This window comes from Haemaphysalis longicornis, unplaced genomic scaffold (assembly GCF_048455015.1).
Source record: "Haemaphysalis longicornis isolate Haplotype H1 unplaced genomic scaffold, Haemaphysalis longicornis Haplotype H1 scaffold_4, whole genome shotgun sequence".
In the NCBI taxonomy this organism is placed as follows: domain Eukaryota; kingdom Metazoa; phylum Arthropoda; class Arachnida; order Ixodida; family Ixodidae; genus Haemaphysalis; species Haemaphysalis longicornis.
In genome coordinates this window covers 90783620-90790224 of record NW_027526361.1, presented here as the reverse complement: position 1 = coordinate 90790224, position 6605 = coordinate 90783620, and positions in this window count along the sequence as shown.

Here is a 6605-nt window from a genome sequence, read left to right as displayed (position 1 = left end):
AACCTTGAATGGGTAGATATTGCCGGATATTAGGTAATTACTAAAGGTTGGTCATTGTCTTTGGGAAAGCACATATTGTTGTCAGCCGTTAGGATTGGCAGGTAGCAGAGCTTGGCAGCTTCGGGATGCTGGCGCGCAAAGAAGTCTGCGCGTTATTAGGTCTGGGCTGCCGCAAGGCTAGCTGTGTAAAGAGGAAAAATGCGTGCATTTTACCCCGCGCGGCTGAGGAATACGGTAATTGGAAAGAACAATGTCAGCTAAGTGACGGGACGTTAAAAGACGTTAACAACCCGATGCACCGTCAACTGAAAACAATCGAGCGGAGTGTGGCAATGCCCCGTGATTAATAAAATGAACCTTATAAAATATTACATGAAAGCAGACGTAGAGACCGAAACAGATGGGATTCTCTCAACCTGGGGCAAAGGAACAAACGCCAGTGCAGGCAATTTGCAAAGCACGTTCATTCAAAATTCATAAAGGTAGAACAGGAGATGACTTTTGGGTGGGAACGAAGCTGAGAAGATGGCATAAAAATGAGGGGAACATTATAATCAATCAATCAATTATTTATTACTTATTTATTTATATATTTTATGAGATTAAAAATTATGTGAAAGCCCTCTACTTGGAGGAAAGCAGAACAACGAGCTGGCAGTGTCACAAGGGGTTTATATGCCTCTTGAGACACTGTTTATACTTTGTATAAGAGGTGTACGCCCTGAAAGATTAGATTCTAGAGCAGCCGTTGCTTCTGTGAAGGGAGTTTCAAAAAACTGGAAGCATTTGTGGGCCCGCACTAATCAGAGAATTGCAATTCTGCTCAAATTAAAGCAAAACTGTGCATCTCCGAGTAAAGTGATCGGGTTAACCCCCCCCCCCCCTTCCCCAAATTTTTCCGCTCAGAGGTGGAGCGGCGGGGATTTAGGCGAAGCCATTAACTCTGCCCATTATCAAATAACGTACACTTACCGATAATATTAAGCTACGCCCCATGCAGACGACCTAATAACTGCGGATAGTGTAAATGATGCGGTGATATCATTCCAGGGGAGCTTGACAGATTATACTCAGTAAGTGATAGGGCCTCAAATGTACAACTAGCCAAAGAAGATGCCAACTGTATTTTAATTCGCGAGAAATGAGGTACTGTGGAATGAGGTGAAATAAGCACCTAGGTAAATAGCGCCATCGAGGATGTACACCAACTTTGTGACGTGCCCTTTTACGTCACAGAACACATGGGAAGGAAGTAGCAGGGAGAAATAACAGCATTGATTATGTATAAACAAACAAAGCGTAATATTTCTACAACCAGGGAGATGCAAGTCTTGTAAAATCTGCGGCCCTTCAGTTAAAAAAGTTCAGCCTGTGTGCTTTATAGCACTGGCAATAAATCCTGAATGGCTTGACAAAAATTACCCCTTTCATAGATTTTCAAAGACAAACGATAAACCTCTTCTCTAGAAATAAACACTTCAGACTGGAAACTATCTCCCGCATCGCAAATTGTGTGCGCGTCAAACGTGTTGCGGGGTTATCAGCACTACACGGGAAAACTGCTGGTTATTAGGCCAGCGTGGCTAAAGGCGATCGATCTCTGGCTTTATCGCTTAATCGTCAGCGGTAATATTCCGGTCGAATATCACATGTAATAATGACGGCAAGAAACGTGAGCAGGTATTTTTATTTTTTTTGTTCTTTTACAGAAAGTAGGGCAAATGGTGAGGCTTGATCCTTGACATGAGTCCCTGCTCGGCGCCACAATGGCGTGTGGGCAGAACGTACAAAATGGACAGGGGAAAGACTCCAAAATCCTATATGGCCCACTTGAGCATATATATAGCCACGTATTAATGGGGGAAGGCAAACGTCACACGGTATGAATAGCAACCTAGCAAAATACTCGAATATCAAAGTTAGCAAGACTGTTAAGGGGAAAAAACGAATTGTACAACATTATTTGCAATTGTAGAACGCTTAATTTTTTGAGTTCGAGAAAAAATCGGTAGCGGCGGTCAAATTATTTTGCTCTTAACGTTGTTAGCGTTAAAAATTCAGTCAAAGTTTAAATGTTTGTCTTCTATTTTTCTATTTCTCCTGTATTTCTCTTTTGCTTCATTGTTTTGTGGTTATCCACACATAAAATCAACAGCAGGTAGGCGTTGTCAGACGTAGGCTTACGTTGGACACAAACGAAGGCAAGCTTTTGTGACAGGTAGCAATCGCCGGCATTGTTGCTAACCCATTCGAGTACTGAAACTGTGTTAGGAGGTTTCCAAATTTAGAGAAACCGATACCTCAATACCTCGTTTTCATTTTGTGGCCATACAAATAGCAAAACCCGTTTTCTCGCTGTACTTCTGCACGGAAACTTTGTGTACGGGCGTTTTCTGAGATCACAAAACTAATGCAACGAAGATAGGCGGAAAAATAATTGGTATTGGCAGGGAATGTTTCAACAAGAAATAAAAATGACCAAGACATCTATATGTGGTGAAGCCTTGAGACATTCTTTCAATAAGTTATAATTTGCAAGTGTAGAAATAAACTGCGGGAGAAGAAAGACTCGTCAGGTCTCTAAAAGCCTTCACGTCGTTCAACCCTGATGCTAGAAAATAACGTCACTGTGCGTACAACCATTTCTCCTGCCTGTTCCATGTCCCCACTCTGATCGCCTGTTCTAAGTTGTAAACAAGGCTGCAGGGTAAAAGCTTAATAAATTCAAAGTGGTTTAGCTCCCCAGGGACATAAACAGCTCGTATAATAGAGTGTTTTTCTTAGCACTGCACGCAACTTAAGCCGCTCCCACGTTAATTACTTTCGCACAGCTCAATATAGACAGGTTGGCGCGGCTCTTGGAGCTGCCTCAGCTGGAAGCGTCCCAACCTTGCCAAGCAATGTTTTGTTGGCAATCGGGCAGCCGTCAAAGTGTCAAAGCGGCAATGTCCGCCGAGACGTGGGCGTCGGCTGGCCACTGAAGATTTGACGTCTTGTTCGCCATAACAACTAGAAGGCCGGGTTACTTGCGCGGAAAGTCCTGTCGCTGGCAAAACAGATGCGGCCGAAACGACGGCAAGCCGTTCCCAGTAAGCACCATTCATGGCTAGTTGAAGTTGTTGTCTCGGTTGCCTTGACCTCCCGTCACCTCTCTTTTGTTTCGCACGTCGTGTATAGCTAAGCCGGTGTATTTGAACCAGCTGATAAAAAGTGAGGGTTCATCTTTTGGAATCTATTTTCGGAGCCATGCGATTGACGTCCTGGCAGCTGAAGGCCTTCTGTGTCGGTGTCAGACTTTGAGTTTCACAGCGGTCGTTTGTGAATTAAATGGCGCCTATGTCTGAACGCATACTGTTGAATAGAGAGAAGAAGACGCAGCATTAGCCCATAAATTATTTTGTGCGGCCAGTGTTCAAATACACTAAGACAACCGACGCTGTGGAGGTTGTCTTGGTGATTTGAAGAAGGAAAATAAAAACATGTCGTAAAGCATGTTTAAAGACCGTATAAATGACGTTTCTGTGGTGGTAAAAGTTCTCTTATTGCCTATAAACTTCATTTAGAGGTAAGTACCCAGAAGGCACTATCACTGCCATCGATTGACGTGGTGATTTGTGCTTCTAGACGGTTCCTTCGAACACTACCGACATACCTCTGAATTATAGCGGGCGTGTTATTTGCTGTGATTTGGTTCATGCCAGCTGAAATTGGCTTCCAGAAAGGCGACGCAAAAAAAGGGGCACCAAAATTTCTAGGCCAGAAAACCTGTCAGGATTCATTAAAATTTCCTTCGCATATAAACACCCAGTTTAATGAACAACAACCAAGGTATACGCGGACGTCATCCGGAAATGATTTGCTGAAAAAACTGGCGCCCTCTGCACACATTTCGGCAAGTCATGACAAAAATCTCTTATTAACCCTCAGCCGTCAAGGAGATCCTTCATTAACCGCAGGTAGAACTGCGTGATCAGAGCTAATTTGACGTCACAAAGGTAACCCTCCAGCGCCGAGCCAATCTGTTAAAAAATTATCAATACATTTGCGGAGAGGAAAGTCGTCGGGTGTTTTTTCCGTTTGCCGGTTTAACTTTGGGTCCTCCTCCTGCATATATTTTTGCATATTCTTGCTGCAAGCGTTGCTTGAATTGGCTTCCTCTCGATGTTGCATACACGCCCCGATTTCTGCGCCGAATACGCAAGCGCACCACTGGTGACAGCACATTGATCATAGGACGCCACCATCCACTAGCCTAAACGTATCCTGCAATGATAACGCCAATGCTGTAACTCCCCTCTTCTGGGCAGACACCGCTTCGAAGGTGAAAAATGGAACGTCCGTGGACCTGCCTAACTAAATGAAGACGCACACTTAAGACACATAATGAATTTTTAGAAGGGAAGACCAAGTTCTTCGCATGTTAGTATAACGTAACGCTACAGCTATATTACAAGTAACGTTCTGGGTGTCAAGTTGGGTGGTCGTGTCATGGCTCGTTCTGACTCTGTATTGTTTGATCATGGTGGTACTTTCTCGCACGCCGGGTCAGAAAAGTTATCGCCTTTGGAATCCTGACTGACTCCCTATAGCAACTCGCTTTTTTCTGCGGTCTAAGTTTGTCGTAAGTTCTCCAGGCTCCCTGTGGATATTGTGTGATAATTGTGCGGGCATGTTCTGTTCGCTGACAGTTTTCAATGTAATATCCGGCTAACTTTGAGTGAGTCTTCCCCCTGTACACCTTTCCAACCCCCCCCCCCCAAAAAAAAATAATAATTGCGCAAACTTACACCAAAAACACAGAAGGGATGCTGGAAGGCCAGGCTTGCGGTTCAATTAAGATGCCGTACGTGTACGGCATGAGTGGCGGTTGTACAGTTCAGGAGGAGTGAAAATGCCTGCTCATTCCTACGTTCACGTCTCCCAGAGGAGACCCTTTCGTACGTCTCGGACACCTATCGGAAGCTAAGGTATTGGTTACAAGATGGACTGATGCCTTGCCGTCGGAATGATAGGTTTGTGGAAAGTGGAACACAAAACAGCAGCCTTGAACTTATCAAGTCCGGGTAAATGGGAAAAATGTTTGTTTTTTGCGGCCAAATTGTGGGAACTGTGTAATATAACTACTAGCTTGTACTATCGGCGTCAAATGAAACACGAACACGAAGATTTTAACATGAACACACAAATGGCGCGATTCCTTTCCATGCAAGCCAAAATAACGCGTGGCTTAGTCACAAAAACAAAGTTGGGAAAAGTGCATTTCGAAGCATACCAATAGCAAGCAATTATACGAACTCTGCGAACAGTATTATTCAATTTTGCGCGTTCCGGTTCATATATTCGTGTTCGCGTTTCATTTGACGCCGATAGTGCATGTTAGATTCGTTCCAGTATAAGCAAACCGTATTCATCTACGTTAGGTAATGAAGTGTATTCTCTAGTTCTTTTTATTTATACGAGGTTATGCCTCCTGTGACGCTTAAGAAGTGATGCCACCGCTTGCAGAGTGCGCAAGCCACAAGAAACTACATAATTATATTGACCCATATTTGTGCAGAGCACACACAGGAGAAGCCCATATTTCAATTTCATATTTAAAAGATGCGTATATACAAGAATGTGTATTAACAAAAACGCAAATATGGAAAGCTGTGTCTAAGCAGGGAAAAAATTAGCTGTGGCTTAGCTCGGCTATGCCAGGATATACGTAGCGTCAGCTAAGGTTCACCTGGTTTCCTGGTTGTCTAGGATTAGCTGATTATCATGATTACTGCTGCTAAAACGATTTCCAATCCAATCCAATCCAAGACAGTCCAGCCCAGTCCAATCCAGTCCAGTCCGGTCCAGTTCAGTCCAGTCCAGTCACTGCTCCTTGCGCATGCGCCACAGCTGGGCACGCGCTGCCGCCAGTGCGTCTTCCGCGGCTATGACGTTACTCCTCTGGAATGCGCAGACCGGTGAATGTGCAGACCCAATTCTCTATACACCCGTACTCCAATTGGCTTGGATATCCAATCCAATAGGATGATAGGTGTAACATTAAGGGACAAGAAGAGAGCGGAGTGGGTCAGGGAACAAACGCGTTTTAAGGACGTATTAGTAGAAATTAAGAAAAAGAAATGGACGTGGGCAGAGCATGTACGTAAGGCGAAGGCAAGATAACCATTGGTCAGAGTGGATCCCTAGTGGACCCCAGAGTGGACCCCAGAGTGGATCCCTAGAGAAGGCAACCGTTGCAGGGGGCGGCAGAAAGTTAGATGGGCAGATGGGATGTAGAAGTTTGCGGGGATAAACTGTTCGCAGTTAGCACAGGACCGGGTAATTGGAAAATAATGGGAGAGGCCTTTGTCCAGCAGTGGGCGTAGATAGGCTAATGATGATGATGATGATGATGATGATGTTGGTGGTGGTGGTGGTGGTGGTGGTGGTGGTGGTGGTGGTGGTGATCTAATACAATCCAATTTAATCCAATCTAATCCAATCAAATACAAATTCCATCCAAGCCAAGCCAAGCCAAGCCAATCTTATCCAATCCAATTCTCCTCGCACTTGGGCAGCACGGCCCTTCAAGGTCCACGCGAAACTGCTCAACCTCGGTCATTGTA